Below are 24,972 nucleotides of genomic sequence, written 5' to 3'. Positions count from 1 at the left end.
GGACAAACTCAGACTCAGAGAAGGTAAGTTACTTGTCAATAGTCACACAGCTTTTCAATGCTGAATGTTGTATTCAAACTCAAAAGTGACTGATGTCTCAACTAGTGTTATTTTAGCTTTCCTCTTTGTGCTGTAATAGCTTCAGAAAAAGTTTATGACTGTTGCAAATGTTCTTACTTGTCTCTCTCCCACGCAAAGTAAAATTTCCCTAGTTTCAAAGTAGTCCAAAGAGAGAAAAGTGGACATATTGCTATCGTTGGACATCTGACTTCCACCACAAGGAGGTTTGTTGACAATGGATGTTTAATACTTGACATTTATCTGCCATAAGAAAGTCTCACATTATTTATAAAGAATGAAGATCTGTTACTTGCCTGGAGGCTTAAGTGGTTAATATAGAAGTCATTATTTTATGGAAAAAGAAATGTTCTATTCAACCAGCTCATCAAATTTATATATCTAAAGGACACATTGTGTTGGTACCCAAGGGCAAAGTAAAATGATTCTGTAAAAGAGTAAAAATGCCACTGCAATTTTTAAAAGATAAATCAAGCAAATAGTTCTACTACCTATTAAATTTTAGAACTGTTTTTCAAATTGGAGGATAATTCAGAATATCTGAGAGAATATAGTAGTCAAGGGAGCATAACCTCTGTGACCTTCTATTCCATTTATCGGGATCAGAGTCTCTCACAATCAGAAAGTCACTAGTTCAACAAAGAATTTGCAAGGAACACCTGTGTACCTCAGCACTGAAAGTCAACACAAAACCTAAAATATTAATTCAGAAGTTGCAACCTCACAGACCAAGGTGCCCCACAGATGTGTTCGATTAACCTACTTTGTGTATCTACTCCATGTTGTCATGTTTAATATTTTATACTTTTTTTTGCTAATATTTGTTTAAAAAACAAAATGTTATTATTTAAACTGATATTTTATTTATTTATTTTTTCTACTTTTGCAAATTCTGCCCCAAAGTCAGAGTCTGCCACTGGGGAGGAGGCTAAGAATAGCACAGTTTTGGGTTTTTTTTAAATTGTTTCCTTTTTTCTTTCTTTCTTTAAAAGCTGTTATTTTACCTTGTTTTGCTTTTTCACTCCCTTCCCCCACCCTCATTTTGAGGCAGCTGATTATTTCTATGCTAGAACTGAGAGATGAGGAAGAAAGGGGCCAACACATTCTTATGTGAGCATTTATAATTTACATTAAAAACTTTTTAATTTGGCAAACATTCACTGATTCTTTCTAAAGTGAATTATTATTTTTTGGTTCCTTAGCATTTCCCTAGACCATATGCTGGACCCCAGCTGCAGTTCCCCAGATGGCTGCTTATTAATCCCACTTATAGACTCCCAGGCTCAGTTACATTGGTTATTTGTACAGAGCTCTTGGGCTAGATCCATTTGAAGGTGAGATGGATCCGGCTCACGCAAAACCCACCTACAGTGAAGCGAAGTCTATAGTGGAGCTTATTCTCAATCCCCTGCTTTTGTTCCACTACTACTTAGTTTGCTAGGTTCTCATTTTTAGTTTGTTTTTATTCATACATGTTTGAGATACCATAACTTGCCTCCCAAATTCCAGTTCTGTGAGTTGTTCTTAGAAGACTATCACTTGGCCTAGAAGAGAGAAGAACACTTTATTAACTTTCTCTAATAAAATGTTCTTTATAACTTCTGTTTTTCATTAATGTAAATAATAGCAGCAAATACTTATTGAGTGCTTTTTCTACATTAGGCATCATTTTAATTAAGTACAAGGCATAAAATCACTAACTTAGTCCTTACAAAAATTTTATGAACTGGGTATGGTCATTTTGCCCATTCCACAGATTTGAAAACTGAGTATCAGAAAGTCTGAGTAAATTAATGAAGGCTACTGAATTAACAGTAACAGAGAGGGTGATGGAATCTATAGCTACTTAAACTCAAGATTTTCACTCATAATCACTCTACTGCACTGTCTCCTATCTCCCAATATCAATTGACAGTCATCTTGTAATTGCAAGTATTTTATATTTTAGAACATGTAACTTGTATGTGGCGAGATCCTACCTTCCTTGAAGACATTCTGCTAAAAGCATTATAGGTATATCTCATTTAATCACCATAAATTGAGACTAAGTATCATTATTATTATTTCCAATTTATAGCTAAAAACTAAGGCTCAGAGAGGTGCAACATCCTGACCATGTGAACAGTCATTAGGTGGTGAATCCAATGGTTGGAGCCTGGCATTCCAACTGTACAAAGCTCCCCGTAACTACTCTAGACTGCGTTCTTCTAGAATGCTGAAAATTCATTAATTTAGGACAGCAGATACAACTAGTTCTTCTATCGTACCTAGGAAAATTTAAGAGTCTATTAAGATGCAGTGAATATATCAGTTTTATTTCAAGTTTTAGTTCAATTATATGAGAGCTGGTTATATAAGAAATGGGATCTTTATTGGACTACAGAGGGCAAGGTGAAAAGTATATATCAGTGTATCATCTCCCTCTCTATATATGTCTAAATGATTAAAAGGTTTAATAAGTTTTATAATAATCATTATTGTAACACATGGCATTATCCTATATCATATGATAGAACGTTATGTTGGAATGTTTTATGTTATTGCAGCTAACTCTTCTAGAGCAACAGAACACCTTATTAGAGTGCAAATTAGAATTGCATTAATTGTTTTTGTGAATGCCTGCATCCTGCACAGTAACTGATATTAGCTAACTGAGAATGGTTTGGGACTCAAAAGGACATAAATCATGAATTCTCTATTGTAGCTCCGCCTGATAGAGTAAAGTAACATTCAACAAAGTATTTAATCTCTATGCTCAGTTTCTTCACCTGTAAAATAGATTGTCATTCCTGGCAAAGATTGTAGTAATTGTTACCTAAGATAATAGATACAAAGCAGCCGACACATAACATGTTTTAAAATCTATGACGGATTTTCTTTCTCTTAAACAATGGCTCAAATACTTTTCAAAACAACTATTGGAACTCTTTTTCTCAATTAGATATTACATAGAGGGTCATTATATAAACAGATACGGTTAGAACTGTTTTGGTTCACAAGTAAATGGGGACTTTCTTTCCTCCCCCCCAAATTCCTCAGTGGGCCCTCGTGTTACTTCCACAGGGCTCTTGCAATGTTTAAAAAATAAAAACTCTTTCTAAGTAGCACAAATGTTCATTGAACTGTAACATTATAATTTCCTAAATTTTTAAAGTATATCTTTTGGAGAATTAAAGGTGCCTTAGACAGCATAAAGCAACTTATGCTATCTAAAATTTACTCATCAGAAGAAAGGGTGATGCTTGGGAATTAGTCTTCTCTTTTGACAAATTTTGATATTTAAGAGAACATGCAGTGATATGTCACATTGCACACACATGGAACACACACACAGACATGCATAGTCTTTAGATGTGTTAAACTTTTGAAGATTAAGAAGATAGCCAAGTGATTGGGGTCAGTGGCTCACTCCTATAATTGCAGCACTTCAGGAGGCCAAGGTGGGTGGATCATTTGAGGTCAGAAGTTTGAGCCCAACCTGGCCAACATGGTAAAACCCCATCTCTATTAAAAATGCAAAAAATTAGCCTGGTGTGAGGGCTCACACTTGTAATCCCAAGGTGGCTGAGGCAGGAGAATCGCTTGAACCTGGGAGCTGAAGGTTGCACTGAGTGAAGATTGTGCAACTGCCCTCCAGCCTGGGTGAGAGCAGTTAAAAGACGAAGAAGAAGAGGAAGAGAAAGAAGAGGAAGAGGAATAAGAAGAAGAAGAAGAAGACGAAGAAGAAGGAGAAGAAGAAGAAGAAGGAGGAGGAGGAGGAGGAGGAGGAGGAGGCAGTCAAGTATATGTAATTAAATAGATTAAAATAAATGTAATGATAATCTTGAATCATTTTGAAAAGACAAAGTTAGGCATAGATTGTTAGTGTAAACAATGTGCAAAAGGTATATGCGTATCTACTGCCTGCCTTATTGGCATAAAAATAAGTTTTCCTTCTACTTTAATTTTTACTTTTTTGTTTTTACTTTTCAATTATAGTTTCTATTTTGATTTTGTGTATTTAGTCTTAATTATTTTTGTCTATCACTCTCACTTCTCCCAACTGTCAGAGTATCTAGCAGTAGTCATTTATCTCCCTTGCTAATCTGGTGTCACTTTTATGTTGCTACTCAATATAATCACAACAGTTTTGATTGTCTATAAAATGTGCATAAATAGGTTCTGAGAGAGGCTGAGAATTGGAGTAAAGTGCATCAGCAATTTTGGATTCTCAAAAGCCTATTTTTCTTACTTTCCTGGGTCTTGTAAATGTGTTTAGCCAGAGTTGACCGAGGAGTTCATTCATATACTTACCCCTTTTTATATCAAACACTGCGACAGATTTTAAGACATCAGATGCTTTCTTATCAATGTTATAGTGCTGCTGTACACATTGAAGAAGCAAGCGTGCCCCCAAGTCCGTTGTTACCCTGTAGGCAAGAGAGAAGAAGACAGTAGACAGCACTAAAGCCAGTTGCAAGGGAGTTACAGATTGGGAAACGGGAGACCTCGGCTCCTCAGTCCTTCCAGCCTCTCACTAATTAACCTCTTCCTAATTAGAAATGCCGTTTTTAATTACCATCATTTTCCTCCTTAAACGTGCTGAAAGCTAACTCTGTAAGACTCTGGGGTTCCATTATGTTACAACAGCTGTAAATTACCTAAGTGATTAATACTGCCTCTTCTGATACCCCTGGAGGCCCACTCTCCCTGGAGAGCAACCATGTCAAACACAGAGCTCAGCATCACGGGATGGGGCACATGTTTTTCAGGTTTCACTTAATAGGATGATCTAAAATGATGAGAGTCTTGCTCTGAATCTGGTATACCAGATGGTTACCAATGAAAGGCTGGGTCTCACCTAGCACAGAGAGCAGCGTAGATTTTTCTCAAACACTCTGTCTTGGAAGTAAAATCACCTTGCGGTGAAATGCTCATGACCCTCCTCCTACCCCAAACACCTTTGTGCTGAGTGCTTTCGGGTACTAAATCACGTTTCTTAGGGAGGGACCAGTGGTATAGCCTGCATGACATACCTCATGCCTACTTTTCCAAATGATCTTGCATAATGTTTGTTCCCCGTCCCCTGACACTTTTTTATGTCCTCCATCCACACTGGTTTCCTAAATTGAGAATATCAAATTCCTTTCACCACCAGGATCTTTTGTCCACTCCGTTCTCTCAAGGGTAAAGCTCTACCTTCCTGTCTTAGCCTGATTACCTCCTGCCTAGCCCTTCAATTCATGTTATGGACATCTTTCTTTATCTGCTCCGCTGCACAATTTGATGAATCCCCTATGTACTGTGCTTTCATATCTAGCCCTTTTATGTCATTTATCAGGGTTGAAACTTAATGTCTATGTATTAGGCTGTTTAAATAATTTTTGTTTTCCCAATTCAGTCATTGGCTCTACAAAGACAGACCAGACAAGTTTTGGCCCACCATTTTGTTCCCACATGCTGGTGCTGTGCTTGATGCATAGTTAAGCTTAATAAATACCATTGAATGAATTAATAATTGGGATACTAGTTCAATTGCAGAAATTTCCCGACAGCAGCATTAAAGGAGACAAAAAACACTTTCAACTTGTCTGTCTACTAATCAGAGGCTATCTTTTTCATATAAATCTCTTCCAGAGATTTCATTATCTCTGTGATTGCTGACGATGTCCATAAGTGTTTGCATTGTTTTTCTTATTCTTTTCAAATATCAGAGTTCACAATATTTGGGAAATCATTTTTTTTCTCTAGGCTAGTAGGGGTAGGATGTCATGATTCCAACATATGGGATGGTTTTATAGTTAAAGAGATTTAAATAAAAATCACCATTCTGTCATTGGAAATATTCTAGCCCCCCGGATCTCAGTTTTCTTATTTGTTGAAGGGATAAATTATATTTTAAAATTATTTATCTCATGAAAGAGAATATGGTAAAGAAGTAACTATAGGTCCAGCATTCAGTAAATTACCTGACACACAGTCACACAGTCAATAATTAGCAAATCACGTTCCTTGGAGAGAAGGAAAGAAGAGTAAGGTAAAAACTAACAATCTGTATCAATCATTGGAGTAGAGAGAATAATGGCCTCCTTCTCCCTCATGTACACATCTTAACCTCTGGAACCCGTGAATATGTCGTGTTACATAGAAAAGGGGAAGTGAGTTTGCTAATTGACATATTTTAGACGTTTGTCTTCTGCAAATCTCATGTTGAAATGTGGTCCACAATGTTGGAGGTGGGGCCTTGGGGGAGTGTCAGGTTCACAGAGGCAGATCACCTCCCTCATAGATGGCTTGGTGACCTCTGCATGGTAATGAGTGAGTTCTCATTCTATTAGTTCATGAAAGAGCTGGTTGCTTAAAGGAACCCGGCACCATGTCCCCACTTTTCCTTGCTCTCTCTTTCACCATATGACAAGCCCACTCCCCTTTTGCCTTCCACCATGATCATAAGTTTCTTGAGGCCCTCACTAGAAGCAGATGCTAGCTAGCACTATGCTTCTTTTATAGTCTGAAGAACTGTGAGCCCAAATAAACCTGTTTTCTTTATAAATTACCCGGTCTCCAATATTCCTTTACAGCAATACCAAAAAGACTAATACATTAACGATTTGACTTTAAAGTAGAAAGACTATCCTGGATCATCTGGGTTAGACCCAATGTAATAAAAATTGGATCTTTCAGTGTTTTTCTAAAATGTGGAGTTCGGAAGCAGAAAAGTAAGTGTCTGAGTGATACACTGTTGACAAACGCTGTGAGCCGTTGTTGACTTTGAAGATGTAAGGAGGCTGTGAGCTAAGGGCTGAGGGCAGCCTCTAGAAACTGAGAAAGACAAGCAAAAGGATTTTTTTCCTAGAGCCTCCAGAAGGAACGCTGCCCTGCTAACATCAAGGACAGCCTTGATTTTAGCCAAAGGCCCATTTCATACTTCTGAATTCCAGAACCTAAAATACTACAGGTACATTGTTTTAGAACACGAAATTTGTGGTAATTTTCACATCAGCAACAGGAAAATAATGTAATCATCCTCGTTATTAACAGCATAAACAACTCTCGGTGTCACTCTCCCCTCATATAAACATATATGTGTGTGTGTTGTTATCAGTGCATATTTATAATTACAAACACACCAATGGAAAGACATACCTATGCAAATGAAGAAGAGATAGTGAAATTATAAAGCAAAATGGAAAGCATTTTCTTTGGTGTTAGGAACAATCTTGATTCAGAGTGAATTTACTCTTCTCTTTGTACTAAGTTTTCTCAGTAAGCCAAATCCTACAACACTGTCATTAATCTGTTAATTGGGGCACTCATTTTACGGTGGGATCACTTTCTCACTATCAATCTTATTTCCTTCACAGAAGGGGCTTCCTTTCACCTTTGAGGTGAGTCTCAGCTGCAGAATTGTGTCCTTCATAAGGGAGAGGTCACGGTCAGCAGAAAGGAGACTCCATTAGCTGGACACATCTGCTTTCCAGGTGTCAGTAAATTCTATACTTGGCTCTTAGGTGCAAAGTTATACGTGCCATCCGTGAATAAATAGACCGGAGAGAATTAAATAGAGTTGATACTGGCTGGATGTCAGTCTCATATTAGAAAAGATAAAAAAAAATTGTAATAGAGGAGAGTTTACACTGCTCAACCTTATTGAATAATTTCATTCTTTCCTTGGTTACCAGCAGATGGAGAATTTTCGACACAATTCAAAGTTAGAAGGGCATAGTGACTGGAATACACTACATGATAGTTATGAAATAAATATACTTTGAGTGTTTTATATAATAAAAGCTGAATTAGAAATAAAAAACACACTGGAAATGATGAGCATATTCCACACCCATTTTGTTCTTATATTTTCTCATACTCACGACTTTTTGTTTTAATATAAAATGATTAGACTCAGATGTTATGTCTTGGTTTATAAATGCAATTTGGTGTTTCTCTATACGATTAATGTATTACATTATTATGTGTTGCTAAATATACAATCTAAAATGTAGACTTTTATGTAGATATTAGTTTTAACCATAATATATATTTTTTTATTTCCAGATTCTATTACAACTCCACTTCAATGTGGTCTCTGTTTTTCCGATATAAAATTGCCTTGTCCAAAGCACATTGTAACAATCATTGAAAGGAAAAGAAAAAATAAAACCTTATTATCTCCTCGACCTGACTTCATTTATCTTTTCTGTATTTTCTTGTTTTATTTTAACATTTTCTCAAAACAGTTAACAAAATTATAACCAAGGAACAGTTTCAATAATTTTATTTTCTAAGATTTTATTATGAAAAGATGTCAAAGGAAAGTTGAAAAAATTTTACAGTGGACACACTTGAACCTACCACCTGAATTCTATCAATATTTTATTATGCTTGTATTAGCATATCTATGCATCTTTCTACTATAGATTCCAATGTATAATTATTTTTCTCTTTTCACTTTGTAGTTTTTCCATGTAGCTGCAATTTCTTAACTATCATTTATAATGTTTGCCTAGCACTAATTCTTTCTTGTAAGCAAAGTAAAATATTCTTTTTAAATGTTATTGTAAATAATGTATTGAATTTAGAAATGGTTACCTTTATGAATAGAATTTACTTTCCAATTATACTTAATAAACATTGATTGAGAACCAATTATGAGCCAAGCATTGTTAGATGTTATGGCTATGAAGATGAATAAAACACTTCTCTTTTTCATAAGGAGTTTGCTAATGCTAGGGGAGACTCCCATTTAATTTTATTTTGCGCAATGTAATAGGATAATTAAAATAGTAAAGTATGTACAAGATTCAGATATAGTGCAGAAAGGGAAATTACCAACGTTCTCTGGCCTGGCTAGAGAAGACTTCACAGAAAATTTAACACCTTCATTTAAATTTGGAGAATGCAGTGGCAAAGAAGTTTGGTTACCTATCCAAATAGCTATCCACAATCTCCATTCTACCTCACCTTCTTTCTTGTTTGAGGTACAATTAGTTCAAAGTGTTCAGGAGACAGACTTCTAGCTCCAGCCCCAGTTCCAGTTGGTAAATTAGATTTTCTCTAAGCCAATCATGGTGGATCGTTTCCTTGATCAATGATAGATTTAGGTCTGGGCATGTAACATGATTCTGGATAATAAGACTAATTGAGAGGTTGTTGAGGGACTTTTGTAAAAGGTTTTCTTACTCCTTTAATGTAACAACCACAAAGTAATAATTCCTTATTCATAGCATATAGCACTTGCAACTAGGATTGTCATTTTGGGACCCTGAAAATATTTTTCTGTCTTTAGTATATTCTCCATAGGTATAGTGGAAAGGGGTATAAATCTGACTCCTGGAGAATATCCATTGAATCAACCCATTTTAATCAACTCTGGATCCTGATTACCGCCAGACTTATTATTTATAAAAAATAGATCCCATTGTTTTTAAATGCTTTTAGAGTTGGGTTACAGTTGCATTGCACCAAAAAAACAAAAAACAAAACAAAACTTGTTAAAACAAACACATCTGCTTAATGAATGAAGGGGGGATTGAATAGTAGCATCCTAGGCAAAAGGGCACATGATAGATAAAAATGACACAGAGCCCTTTTTATGGAAACATTAAATATCACCTAAAGCTCAGTTTCTAAAAAAAAACAGAGGGGCAGATATGAGGCTTGAGATAGCGAATGGTTGTTCTGGTGCATGACAGGGTAAAACTTTTCAACGTTTATGTGATCAAAGTAAAGTACATGTGGCTTGAGGCTTTTGAAATATCCTACTATCTTGAAAATGACACAATTATTGCCCTCATGATTTTGCTTTAGCCTGAAAATTTCAGTGTTATTATAGCTCTGGCACCAGATCATAAAATTTTAAATTAGTAACTCAGTAATTTCTTTTTCAAAGGAGAGCACTTTCTTGCCATATTAGACTTACAAAGTGTGCCTAAACTCCACCTGTATAATCCATCAGGGTGACATGATCACTGGGTACGATATTTCCCAAAAAAATGCTGCAGAATAATTGAAAGCAACATTCAATAATGCAAATATCATCAGAAAGAGGTAGGATGAGGTCATGAATCAAGCCCTTGGCCTTCTACTTATTTGTATTATCTTAATCAAGTTACTTCAACATTCCGTATTCTAAAATAAGAAGTGCATGCTAAAACACTTTCTTCTAAGAAATAAGCTGGGAAAAACAGGCTCACACAGGTTAAGTGACTTAGTTGATTTACCTACCTTTCCATTACTTTCCATTTTGTTCTCAATGAAAGTTATAAATTGACAAGATGGCAACCAAAAAAAAAAAAAAAAAAGCACATTGCTTTTGGAAAAAACAAACAAACTAAAAGCCCCTGGGGTCCATGGGCTGACTATAACAAACAATGGATCTTACCTGGCTGAAGTAAGTGCTAATGTCCTTCAATGATAGTAAACATCTATGTGAATTCACATCTAATGATGGTTTTGGAGACTCACTAGGTAGTTTGGCAACCACGGGTTAGAAAAAATAATGCATATCTGGCATTAACACAGACAGACAGACCCCAAGTTAGAACTCAGGATCTGATTTTTAGAAGCAAAATGATATAGGTTGCTTAAATCCCTGCCTCACTTTTGACATGTCTAAGACATGACACTATTGACACTTAAATATGAATACATATGGCAAGCTCTTTGACCATGTAAGTGTTCAAAGAGTGAGTCTGATCAGGCTTAATCTCCAAGCAGGCAGTCCAGACACTGGGATTCAATCGTCACCTCATTCTCCACCCAAACCGTGTGCCTCATTGATGTCTGGGACTGAGTGAAGGGAGCAGGTTGAAGAAAACCAAAAACAGCAACCATTAATGGGCATAGATTTTTCACAGTCCTCTAACGGCGTTTTCCCCTTTAAAGAAGGCTGCTATTTCTATCCTGTTTCAGATGAAATAAAACGTAGAAAATGTGGGTGACTTGACTATTGTTGAGGCTCAGAAAATGATACCCCAAAATAAAGGCCTCAGAAGAAAAAGTTTCTCTCTGAGCTTCTTCTGCCATCCTGTCTCTGGCCCCTCATTCTCTCCAGAGGCTAGCCATATAAACTAGAATCCATCCCTCTTCCTCACAGTGGATCATGAAAACCAGAACCGCTCTTACCCAAAGCAAGTCATAAAACGTAAAAACATTACTTTAATTCCCCCCTCCCACTTTTCTGTATAAAAACTGGCCATCATAGAAATTTTCTGACCTACTTTGTTTAAGTGTAGGTCATAAGACCTTCCCATCCAGAAAGGGTCTTGCCTCATACCGGGAAGGAAGGAAGGCTTCACAGAGATGCCAAGATGAATCAAAACAGACACGCTTTTCTGGGTTTTCCCACTCAGTCTATTAGCATTAGATCATACCCTTTCTGTCCAATCATATTTCTACGAGGTTGTTCATACTCTCTTGAACCAAGCATAAAAACCAACAGTTTCCCCTGTATCCTTGGGTCTTCATTCTGAAGACTCCCAAGTCATGTCAAACTATGACCAAATAAATTTGTCTGCTTTTTCTCCCATTAATCGGCCTTTTGTCAGTGATTTTCAGCAAACCTTCGGAGGCCAAAGGGAAAACTACTTACATTATGGTAATGCAATTAAGTAATTACCGCAGAAAGAATCTTTGTTAAGAGGGAGAGTTGAGAGAGAGACTAGGAGAGGCAATCCAAATAACTGACTGATGTGGAACAAGTTCCTTCATGAAACTGCTGTGAAGACTCGAAATCTGCACCTAGCACATTCTCGGTGGGCTGGCTAGATTTTGAATGTACTGCTTATGCAAAGGAGAAAAATATATGCATAACTCAAGGCATCTTCTAAGCCCAGCTGCAAGAGGAAGCTAGGGATGACAGCCTCTTCTCTCACCACAGGATAAAAGCCCTGTAGCCATGACTAATTGCGCACACAGGAGCTGGGATCTGCAGAGCACAGACATTCAGAGTAAAGTGGGTGGTTACATTCACAGAGAGTTACTTAGAACAGTAGACAGTTAAAGACAGTGGGACATTTTTGTTCCAAGAATGGGAGGAATGTTGGAGCAGTGGGAGACAGGAGGGAGGTCTGGTTTCCGTGTCATTCAATTAGTAGTAATATACAAACTAGCCCCCGGGAACCAGGACTGCCCTGGTGTGCTTTTCATTGGCAATATACTTGAAATATGAAAGTATTGAGCAGAGTAATATTCTCTCTCTCACTCTCGTTCTCTCTTTCTTCATCTCACTCATCAATTACCTGTAAGAAACTCTGTTTAAAAGCAACAGAAAGCAGCTTCTACCTCCCTTTCAAGTAGCTTTGCTAAATACCTCTCAGGATGAGATTGTCTTATCCAACAGGTAAATTGCTGTTCCTCTCAATCTGCAGAAAAATACACTCTGTCTACCTGACTTGACGTATCAACCTGCTTTCAAGCATTTCAAACCATCTATGAACATAAGAAAAGTGTGTTTGTATGTGTGTGAGAGTGTGTGGGTTTCAATTTCTCACTGCCCACATAACATTTCCCCAGGCATATCTTGGCATAAACCAAATATGCAAAAGTTGCTATATTCCCTGTTAGATATAGGTAAACACTGGAATAACATAATCATTGTTATCTCATACTTTCTCGTGGAATTAACAACATTGTCCTTCGGTACTGGTTTCTGTGTTTGGATTTGCTTGTATCCTTTTCTATTATGTCTTAGGCCATCTAAATCACCAAAAATATTAATTACCTATGAATATTTGCTTATTGTTATTAAGTGTTCTACATTTTTCCACAGGGGATTTGAGGTAGCTTTTGGATTTAGAAAAGAGAAATAATTCAACTCTAGGTGAAATATCTCTACAATATATAGAAACTAGTTTATTATCTAAATATTTAAGAAATTTATAGTAAAGAAACTTTATTGAGTGCCTATAACATGCCAGATGCATTGTAATAGTAGATAGTAATGCCTTGTAAGTAATAGGGAACTTGGTACCAGTTATCAAGCTAAATATTATTTATCATATTGAGGACTCAACAAATATTTGAGCTGAATATATTTACTCCAGTTTGGAAAGAAAAATAATCCTCAAAACAGACATTTGATATAAGCATGTTATATCTATTTTGCAAATAAGCAAACTTATTTGCCCTGGTTCAATTAAATGTAAAACAAAATCTGAACCCAGGCCTTATGAACCAGAACCTACGCTCCGTAACAATACACCGTACTGCCTAATAGGGTGCCCATGCCTGACACTGGCAAAACAGTTTGAGAAAACATTTTAGGCATTCACAATGCTCGTGAGGACCTTAAAGGATATAGAAAGAGAGAATGAGGCTAAGTTTCTAAACTGAAGATATCCACAGGTGAATGGGACACATATGCTGCTCAACACTTACTCAGATCAGCAAAGGTATGATTGAAATAATTAATATTCGTGGAGGATTGGGTGTCACAGATATAGAACTTCGATTCTTCCATTTTAGTCTTCCTTAATGTGTGCTTTGTGGAGTACTGGGTCCAATAGGAGATTGTGTCTTGTCAGGTTCCCTACAAGCAGATCCTGAGACTGGGATTTTCAAGAAGTGATTTCCTGGCGTAATGATCTCAGAACAACTCTGTACCTGCACAGGAGTGAGGGAAACAGGAGAGGTTAGGGGGCAAAGCAAAGGAAGGACATGGTTTTTACTGACATCTAGCCTCTCAGACTGATTTCAAAGGAAACCCTGGAGTGTGAAGGGCACCAGAAAGTGCGAACAACTTCATGCCAGAAAGTTGGAGTTTTGCACCCCCTGTAGCAGTCAGTCATTGGCACATGATTAACGATCAGCTAACAACCAACAAAACATCCTGACTGGCAGAGTTTGCCGATTTTCATGGTACAAATACTCCTGTGTGGTCAATGTCAAGTCACCAGCATTTGATATCACTGGATGCCGAGTTGGGAAGAGCGCGTTTGGCTCTCCTGAGCTGGTGTGAGCTGAATGGATCCAGCAAACTACTGGCTGTAACCTCCTAGACATTTCTGAGAGGGGCCTTGTACAAGTGTGAATCTTTGTAGTAAACACTCCCAGAAGCTAGGGGTTGGAGACACCAGCTACACAGAGTGTCAGGCAGGGCACCAGCAGTGTCTGCAAGAGGCATTCATAGCTGTTGGTTGCTAACTGGCTTTGTGGACAAATATGTCTATGTAACATTAAGTTGGAGGAAGATAAATTTATTTCGTTAGTAAAGAACACATCAGGTCCTTCAATATGCTAGAGTTTCATGTGTCCTTTCAGGATAATGAACTGTTTTATAGGGTTTTCAAATTTAAGTTTATTTGATTTTTTTTGGTCCAGATTATCTAATATGTCTAGTATTTTATGTAGAAAACAGACACACACACATGCGCACACACACATTCTTGAAAGAGTGATTATTCCTTGTACCACCCGCATCAGAATCTGCAGGTTATTCAACCTGCAGAGTTCTAGGTCTTACCCCCAAAATATTGAGTCAAATCACTCTTGCTTTGGCCTGGGGAATCTGTCAGTGTAACAAGCACTTTGGGTAACTATGATATGCCCTGAAATTTGAGAACCTGGGTGTTGGCCGATTTGCTTTTAATCTTATATACGCTAGTTCATCAGAAACTACATACCTTGTGTTGAATGCCTTTCACTAAATGGAGATTTGGTGATATGCAACCCACTTTCAGCTGTGACATGAATCCACTCTAGAAAATCTGCTTTGGAATTTACTGGAGAGTTGCTGCCCAACATACCAACTTCACATCCCTCTGCACGAGCCCTCAAGAAGTACTGCTTGATAAAAAAAAATTGAGAGCTAAGTGACAGGAAGAAGTTTGCTTTGAAGAGGTTTTGTTACTTTACCAAGATTATGTAAGTACCAAAGACAGACTTAAGAATTAAACCTAAGGTTTTTTTATAGTACAAAATCCATTATTTTGATACCTTACCATATCTTTGAAATACCTTTATTTAACTTTTTAAAGTAAATTGAGGACCCGTGATTTTTCACATTCAAAACCTCCTAGTAACCCAGAACCTCAGTTAAAACAAAAACAAAAACAAAAAATCTACAGTAGACAGAGATAATAATAGACTTCAATGAAGGTTTTAATGAAAATATTTAAGAGAAGCTTTGAGGAACTACAATTATCTAGGGAGTACAATCAACACAGCCCACAAAATAGGACAAGACTTTCCTTTTTTGCTTCATTAGTAGTTTTCATTTGTTTGACCCATACCCTTAATTGCAATGAGTTAGTGCAAATGTAGGATGAAAAGTGGGGAAAATGTCAAGTTCTCTAAATTGTAATCTTTTGGGACATAACAATTACCACAAATTTCATTTGGTTGTTTGAGCTAGTGATTATTATAATTTATGATAAAATATTCAGCAAATCACCTGCTGATTGAGATAGCTTGAGCAAAATAACTGGATTTTTCACAAAATAATTTTTATTCAATCAGAAAAAATATCCATTAAAAAATAAAATTATTTAAAATGGGATGTTTTGGTGAGGTCAAAGAGTGTAGCAATAATTTTCTGAGAAAGAGGATCTATTTTCAGTTGGGGATCTAGTTTTAAATGACTCTTTTAGCTCACTTTCAGGTGGAATGAGATTACATAATATGTATCTATTTTGGCAGGTTTTGAAATTAACGAGACTGTCTCAGAACGGAGATGATGGTTAAAAAGAGCATTAATGTTCACAAAAACCTGCCATTTTCTTTCTTTCTTTCTTTCTTTTTTTTTTTTTTTTAAGAAAAAAATGCTTAATAGGAAATATCAACCAATGGATTACTGGTTGGAAAGCATCACACTGCACTGTCACAGTGCACTGTCTAGTGGACACTGGAATTGAGATGACCCCCAGTGAGTCACACACTTGTGTTATCTTCTCCCCTTGAGTGTGGCTGGAACCGACTTGCTTCAAACCAATATAACATGGCAAAGGTGGAGGGATTTTACAAGTGTAATTAAGGCTGAAAGTCACTTGATTTTGAGTTCATCAAAAGCTAAGTAATTCTGGGTGAGGTTGACTTAAGTGAAAGCCTTAAGAGAGATTTTCCAACATCAGCAAATATGTTGTAAGTGGTATGTAGCAAGACCAGTGGCAGGGAACTGCAAAAGTTTCTGGGAAATGAGAGTAATCCCACTGACAGTAAGAGAACGGTGACCTCAGTTCCACAAATGCAACAAAAGAATCAAAACACTACCAACAACCAAATAAGCTTCAAAAAGGGCTTAGAATTTTTTTTTTTTTTAAAAAAGAAGCTTGGTTGACATTTTGATTACAACCTTGGGAGAGCTTTTATAGAGAAGTCGTATAAAAGCTGGTCAATGTTCAGACTCATGAACCACAAAAATACTAATACATTTTTGCTATTTTTAGCCACTGAGTTTTAAGTAAATTACTGTGAATCAGTAGATAACTAATGCACACTACTTGAAACCATTAATGCATGCTCTTCAAGAGAAAACTACAAAAGAAGGTCTTCCTGTGGAACATGAGACCTGTTGGTCCTCCATAACCTTCTTCTCTGTTGTTCCCAAAGATGTGCTTTTTGCTCTTACCAGCTGAGCTATTTGTAGTTTGTATTTATTGCTCTTTTACAACTCAGAATTTATACATGTACTGCTTTTTCAAGAATGTCCTTTTCCATTGTGTTAAACCTTCATAACTCAGCTTTAGCAGACATCTATTCTTTTGGCCTAAATACTATTTATTCATTCTGATTTTTTTTTTCATGTATTTCTGTCCTCAGTTCTGAGTTCCTGTGGTTGACAAAGAACAAACTCCACTGTGGGTTCAAAGGAAAATAAAGCAACTTAGTTTTCAGATATTGTTGGATATGTTGTTAAATAAACGTGAGGGCTATGAGATAGTGGAGCAATGGCAATTATTGTGATGTTCATGAAAATATATCCATCAGGAAAGTGGTTACAGAATGAATCATCACATCTCCTTGGCTACAAGGATTGGGTTAGATATGGGCATATAGTTCTATCATCATTAATACTCCTCAAATCAAGCACTTTGGAGAACTATTCAGAAGAAAGGGTTCCTGATTTTTCCATAACTGTAAGAAGTTCAGATACAAACATAGGGCTCTTTGATATCACCTCTTGTAATGTGACCAAAAAAAAAAAAATGCATAACAGGAGAAGATAGAAATAATGACTGCATTGAGAAGTGGACTTCTCAGAAATATCATATGGGTATATATATAAGTCATGCCTGCATCTGCTCTTGGATAATCAGTCATCTTTAATTTTAACTGTGCAATGTAAACCAAAGTTGATGATCCGTACCACTAAAGTTAAATTATTACATAAGTATTTACTTAGCAAATGTTATTTGCAAGGCTGTATTAGACGTATTGCGAGGGCCATTCAGTTAAATTAGAAGTAGTCACTGCTTTTGTGGGATTACAAAGTCACTATAAAGGGAGCGCATAACTTTGAAAAAACTAACAGTGATTAATGCAAAATATCGTGAAGGAAAAGTAAAGAAGAACTGAAAAATGACTGGAAATTAAAATATTTGAGAAGAAGATAACATTTGATCTAGGGATGAAAAAGATGGAAAGGATTTTAATGTATGAAAATGCATAAGGAAATTGACTCCCTGTTTAGGCAATGTTGTTAATAAACATGAGGGCTATGAGATAGTGGGGCAATGGCAATTATTGTGATGTTCATGAGCATATATCCATCAGGAAAGTGGTTACAGAATGAAAACAGAAAGGCAATTTAGAACTCCATAAGGGCTTACTGTCACATATAAGGAATTTAGATACAATGCAGTAAGATCAAACATTTATAGGTATTTAAGTGGAAAGTTTAGCCTCAGATGTGCTCTAGGACAATGGCTCTTTAACTTTAATGGATATTGGAACAACCATATATACCTATTAAACACACAGATTTTCTGATCCACCTAAATATTCAGATTTATTAAATCTGAGGTTGAGCATATAAATATGCATTACTAACATGTACTCAAAGAAGAATGAACATCAGTAAACCATTCATGTCCCAAATCAAAAAAACTGAAAGAATGAATGAAATTGCTATTTATAACTACTTTGTGACAATAGACATACTCTGGGACTATTTTCAGTTAATCAAAATGTGTCCTATTGTGGTTAAAATTCCTCCAAGTGCAGAGCCTGAGACAAAAACTTGGGGCCAGCTAGTTTGTTGGGAGGCAGAACAGTGATAGAGAAGATGAAGAAAAGGATGGAGAGAGAGTGCTGAGCTGATTGATGTTGTGGACAGATTAATCACACCAGGAACCTGTAACTATGTTGCTTTAGGAAAATCATACTGATGGATGTTTGCTAGAATTTGTATGTAGTGCCTTTTTAGAGAGTCTTATGAATCGTAAGGTTTCTAACCAGAGATGATGGAGAAACGATTAACTTATTAATAAGAAAATCTGAAATTGAGAAGTTGATTGTTCAGGGAAGGATAAGTTTCATATTTGAATGAAATGAATTAGAAGTAGTAATAAGTCCAAAGATGCAAGTCTGGAAGAAGAAATAAGGGTGGGGATGTAAATTTTGAAGACTTTTACATAAGCATGGTAGATGAAGTCCCATGAACTGATTACATGACTCCAGAAGAAATGGAAAAGAATCTGGAAAAAGGAAACCATCAGTGACGAAAAAGAGACATGAGGACAAATCTGTCATTCTAACTTTCTGGGGGCAGGGAAGGGATATCTCTCGAATTCTTGTTTGCTTTGGACGTCTGACCGACCAGGAAGACAGAATCACCAACTACTAATTAAAAGTACTGAGAGCAGGAAGTGTCTTGCTTTCCAGGTGAGGCAGGAACCTTAATTTGTAAGCAATATAAGAAAGCAGCCTCAAGACTGGGTTTTCAATGTTTTTGCTTCTCTTAGTTAATTGTAGCTTCTTGGAAAGGTGTTCCACTAACAGGGAGAAACTACACTGGTGAAGCTCAAGCTGCATATAAAGGTACATTTGGGTCAATCATCCTACAATCTCAATCTTGGGTCATGGCATTGAGGCCACTTGCCCATGGAAAGGTGGTAGAGGCCTTGTCTTTTGTGGAAGTATCTGCAGAGGCCACATTGACAAAGGCCACTACATAAATACTGCAGGTGATGGTTGAAATAACTACTCATAATATTTGGATCTATGCCTTTCCAAATGTTTTCTATGTATTTATAAATGTATATAATTTAAAAACTGGCCTAGCCTACTTTTGTCCCCATCTCCTATACTTTACCTTATTTCATAACTCTGTTTTTGTATTATTGAATATAAGTATACTCTATTAGTCTGTTCTCACGCTGCTAATAAACACATACCCAAGACTGGGTAATTTACAAAGGAAAGAGGCTTAGTGGCCTCACAGTTACACATGTCTGGGAAGGCTCACAATTATGGCAGAAAGTGAAGGAGGAGCAAAGGCATGTCTTACATGGTAGCAGGCAACAGCTCATGTGCAGGGGAAGTATCCTTTATAAAACCATCAGATCTCATCCACTCCTGTGATGTAATTACCTCCCACTGGGTCCCTCTGAGGATTTTGGGAGCTACAATTCAAGATGAGATTTGGGTGGGAACACAGCCAAACGATATCAATACCAATTTTTGAAAATTGTGTAAAGTTGTATTCTCTGGATGTATGAAACTGTGTTTAGAATCCTGCTGTTACACTGGACACTTTTATTGTTTGAAATTATTTTGAACTACTAATTTTTATAATTTAAGGAGAATAAAACAGTGATAAGATGTTTAGTTCTTTCCCATTATATTTACATTTTAGGTACTGTTGTTTTTAGGAAACAAAGATTTTAGTTCACCACAAAATTAAATGTAGGTTTCAACCAGAAGAATAAAAAAGAATTTTGTTTCTAAGTATATATGTTTGTTTACTTTTTTTTGGAAAAAATGTCTTTTTGCATTCTATATGTTTCTCTATATTAATGAGGGTCTCAGAGTTGAAAAAAGGGGTTACTTACAAAAGTGTGAGTGAGATTTGTGAAATCCACAAGGATAGTGATTTATCCTGCCTAACAGTGGAGGGCCAGTGGAGCATCTTTACAGCCCCTAGTCTGTAAAGGAGGAGGAGATGGAATCAGCAAACAGAAAGCTGGGTGGATAGGTGGGGCTCCAGACCTGCAAATTTAGGTTATTGGAACTCCTCCAAGAGGCAGCTGTGAAGATTGGTACCCTTGCTTCATGTCCCGTGTTCTCTCCAATCTACTGCCAGTACTCTACCTAATTTCAATGGAAAGGCAGAGGGCAACGTGAACAGTTGGTTTAAGCCAATCTCCTGATCTACTGGGGCCGGCTTGGGACAAGTGAAAAGGAAACAGAAGAATAGGGTGAAGGAAATGGAAGAGAACTTGCTTAGTTCCTTTAATACAATGAGCAAATAAAGTACTATTAATATAAATAAAATTATGAGGTTGAAACATTTTATCCCTTAGTAAATTGTATGGGATAATTGAGTTATCAATCCCTGCAAAGAATATTCACATAAGTTAGTCTTTTATTCATTCAACAAGTTCTTCTCTCAGACTCTAAAAAGTTTTATTCTCTAATAGCATCGGTAGATAGTGTTCTAATTCTTATTTCATTTTATTAAAAAAACTATGGAGGAATACTAATTTTATGGGGTATGTCCTGTTTCATTTACCTCTGTACTATCACTTCTTCAATATCCCTCTATAGAGTTGATGCTTAGGAGGTGTGTGTTCACTTAAACATTTGTTCTCCAAAGTTTATATTTTAGGTGATTTTTTTTAGATTTAAAAATCAGTAAAATAAACACCCATATGCAACTTATCTAGTTTCCCTAAATATTAATATCTTGCCACATTATCTGTATTTCTATATGTGCATAATTTTATTTTAATTAATTAACCAACTATTTTGGTTGAATTATTTAAAATTCAGTTGATACCACCACAAAAATCCTAAATACATTAGGGTGTATTTTACGAGATGCATCCATCTAAATTAAGGACAATCTCATATACAACATAATATAATCATCATACCTAAAATATTGATAATAATTTCAGAGTATATCCTAATTAATAGCCTACATTTCTCTTTCCACAACTGTCTCTAAAATATCCTTAGTACATTTTTAAAAATCTAGGATCCTGCCAAGGATCACAAATTGTATTTTTACTTTTTTATTGATATATAATTGTACATATTTATGGGGTACATTTGATATTTTGATACATGAAACAACGTGTAATGACAAAATCAGGGTAATTAGAATATCTATTTTAATTTAATGAACATTTCTCATTTCTTTGTTTTGGGAACATTCCAAATCTTTTTCACCTATTTTAAAATACAAAGTAAAATAGAATTACAGTCACTCTACTTTGCTATCAAACACTAGAATGTACTCCTTCAATGTGACTATGTCTCTGTACCTGTAAACAACCTTTCTTCATCACCTCCACCCCCTACTCTTCTCAGACTTTGATAATCACCATTCTACTCTTTACCTTCATGAGATAAACCTTTTTTTTAGCTCTCACATATCACTGAGACTATGCAATTTTTGTCTTTCTGTGTCTAGTTTATTTCACTTAACGTAATGGCCTCCTGTTCCGTCCATGCTGCTACAAATGACAGTTTCATTCTTTTTTTTTTTTTTTTTTTTTTTTTTTGAGACGGAGTCTCGCTGTGTCTCCCAGGCTGGAGTGCAGTGGCGCGATCTGGGCTCACTGCAAGCTCCGCCTCCTAGGTTCACGCCATTCTCCTGCCTCATCCTCCCGAGTAGCTGGGACTACAGACGCCCGCTACCACGCCGGGCTAATTTTTTGTATTTTTAGTAGAGACGAGGTTTCACTGTGTTAGCCAGGATGGTCTCGATCTCCTGACCTCGTGATCCACCCGCCTCGGCCTCCCAAAGTGCTGGGACTACAGGCATGAGCCACCGCGCGCAGCCGGTTTCATTCATTTTTATGGCTGAATAATATTTTCTTTTATATGCATATATAAAAGAAATTATATACACACAAACATGCACACACAAACACACGTACACACATACATACATGCTGCAGTTTCTTTATCCATTCACTCACTGATCAACACTTAGGTTGATTTCATATCTTGGCTATTGGGAATGGTGCTGCAATAAAAACGGGAGTGCAGATCTCTCTTTGATGCACTGATTTCCCTTCTTTTGGACTGACACCCAGCAGTGAGATTCCTGAGTTATATATTAGATCTACTTTTAGTTTTTTGAGACATCACTATATTGTTTTCCCTAGTGGCTGTATTGTATTAATTTACATGTCCACCAATAGTTTACTAGTATTTTCCTTTCTCCACATCCTCACCAGCATCTACTTTTTGTCTTTTTAATAGTAGTCACTGTAACTGGGGCAAGATAATAGCTCATTGTGGTTTTGATTTGCATTACACTGATAATTAGTGGTAATGAGTATTTCGTATATACCTGTTGGCCATTTTTCACGTTTTCTTTTCAGAAATGTCCGTTCAGATATTTGCCCATTTTTGGGGGGCAGTTCGTGTTTTTTGGGGGGTTATTCATGGGGTGTTTTTTGCCACTGCATTGTTTGGTTTGAATTTCTTATATATTCAAGTTATTTATCCCTTGTCAAATGGTCAGTTTGCAAATATTTCTCCCATTATATAGGTTGTCTCTTCATTCTGTTGATTGTTTCTTTTTCTTTGTGGAAACTGTTTAACATCTTATGTATAAGATTATATATAATGTGATATATAACAATTTATTTTGCTTTTGTTGCCTATTTTTTATATCTTACTCAAAAAATATTTGCCCAAACCAATGCCCTGAAGTGTCCCCTCCATGTTTTTATCTAGTTGTTTCATACTTTCAAGTCTTATATTTAAGTCTTTAATCCATTTTTATTTGAGTTTTGCATATGGAGAGAGATAGAGGTCTAGTTTCTTTCTTCTGCAGATGGACATTTCTGTGTTCTCTATTCTGTTCCATTGGCTTGTGTGTTTAGTTTTATGCCAGTGCCATGCTGTTTTGACTAGTATAACTTTGTAGTACATCTTGAAGTCAGATAATGGAATGTCTTCAACTTTGTTCTTTTTGCTCAGGATTGCTTTAGCTATTCAGGATCTTTTGTGGTTACATAGAAATTTTCAGATTTTTTTCACATTTCTTTGAAGATTGTCATTAGTATTTTGCCAGCGATTACACTAAATTTGTAGATCACTTTGGGTAGTATAGACCTTTTATCAATATTGATTTTTTCAAACTATTAGCATGGAATATCTCTGTATATTCTGTGTTCTCTTTGATTTATTTAATCTGTGTTTTATAGTTTTAATTGTAGAAATATTTCACTTCTTTGGTTAACTGTATTCTTTAGGTATATTTTTTGTAACTATTACACATGGACTGCTTTCTTGATTTATTTGAAAAATAATTGATTGATCACAGTTAGCGTACAGAAACACTACTGAGTTTTGTACGTTGAGTTTGTATCCTGCAACTTTACTAAATGTATTTATCAGTTCTAAGAGGATTTGGTGGAGTCCTTAGGTTTTTCTAAGTATATGATGTTGTTGTCTGCAACAAAGCTAACTTGACTTATTCCTCTACAATTTAGATAACTCTTTTTTATTTCTCTTGCCTAATTGCTCTAGCTAGGACTTCTAGTACTGTTGAATAGAAGTGGTGAAAGTGGGCATCCTTGTCTTGTTCCAGATACTGGAGAAAAAAGACTTTCAATTTTTTCCTCATTCAATATGATGTTAGCTCTGAGTTTGTATCACATGAACTTTATTGTTTTGAAGTATGTTGCTTCTATACCCAATTTGCTAAGAGTTTTTATCATGAAGGGATGTTAAATTTTGCATCATTGATTAAATGCTTTTTTAATCAATCAATCAATTTATTGAAAGTATTTCAATCAATGCTTTTTCAGCATTGATTTTTGTTTGCTGAACCATTCTTGCATCCCTGGGATGAATCCCACTTGATCATTGATATGGTTTGGCTCTGTCCCACCCAAATCTCATATTAAATTGTAGTTCCCATAATCCCCATGTATCATGGAAGGGACCAGGTGAAGATAATTGAATCATGGGGGAGTTTCCCCCATCCTGTTCTTATGATAGTGAATTAGTTTTCACAGGATCTGAATTTGTAAGGGGCTTTTCCCCCTTTGCTCGGCTCTTACTCTCTTTCCTGCCACACTGTGAAGGGGATGCCTTCTGCCATGATTATAAATTTCCTGAGGCCTCCCCAGTCATGCAGAACTGTAATTCAGTTAAACCCTTTTCCTTTATAAATTGTGCAGCCTCGGATATTTGTTCATAGCAGCATGAGAATGGACTAACACAATCATGATGAATTATATTTTAAATTGGTTGTCGAATTTAATTCGTTGGTATTTTGTTGTGAATTTTTCTTTTTTTTTTTTTTTTTTTTTGAGACGGAGTCTTGCTCTGTGGCCCAGGCTGGAGTGCAGTGGCCGGATCTCAACTCACTGCAAGCTCCGCCTCCCGGGTTCCCGCCATTCTCCTGCCTCAGCCTCCCGAGAAGCTGGGACTACAGGCGCCCGCTACCACGCCCGGCTAATTTTTTGTATTTTTAGTAGAGACGGGGTTTCACCGTGTTAGCCAGGATGGTTTCGATCTCCTGACCTCATGATCCGCCCGCCTTGGCCTCCCAAAGTGCTGGGATTACAGGCTTGAGCCACCGGAATTTTTCATCTATGCTCATCAGATATGTTGGCCTAGAGTTTTCTTTTGTGGTTGTATCCTTGTCTAGTTTGGGTGTAAGGGTAATGCTGACCTTGTAAAACAAGTTTTGAAATATTCCCCCCTTTTTGAGTTTTTGGATTAGTTTAATTAGAATATGTATTAGTGCTTCTTTAAACATTCGATAGAATTCAGCAGTGAAGCCAT

The sequence above is a fragment of the Macaca mulatta genome, chromosome 20, assembly GCF_049350105.2.
Source record: "Macaca mulatta isolate MMU2019108-1 chromosome 20, T2T-MMU8v2.0, whole genome shotgun sequence".
In the NCBI taxonomy this organism is placed as follows: Eukaryota; Metazoa; Chordata; class Mammalia; order Primates; family Cercopithecidae; genus Macaca; species Macaca mulatta.
This window is presented reverse-complemented; position numbering follows the sequence as displayed.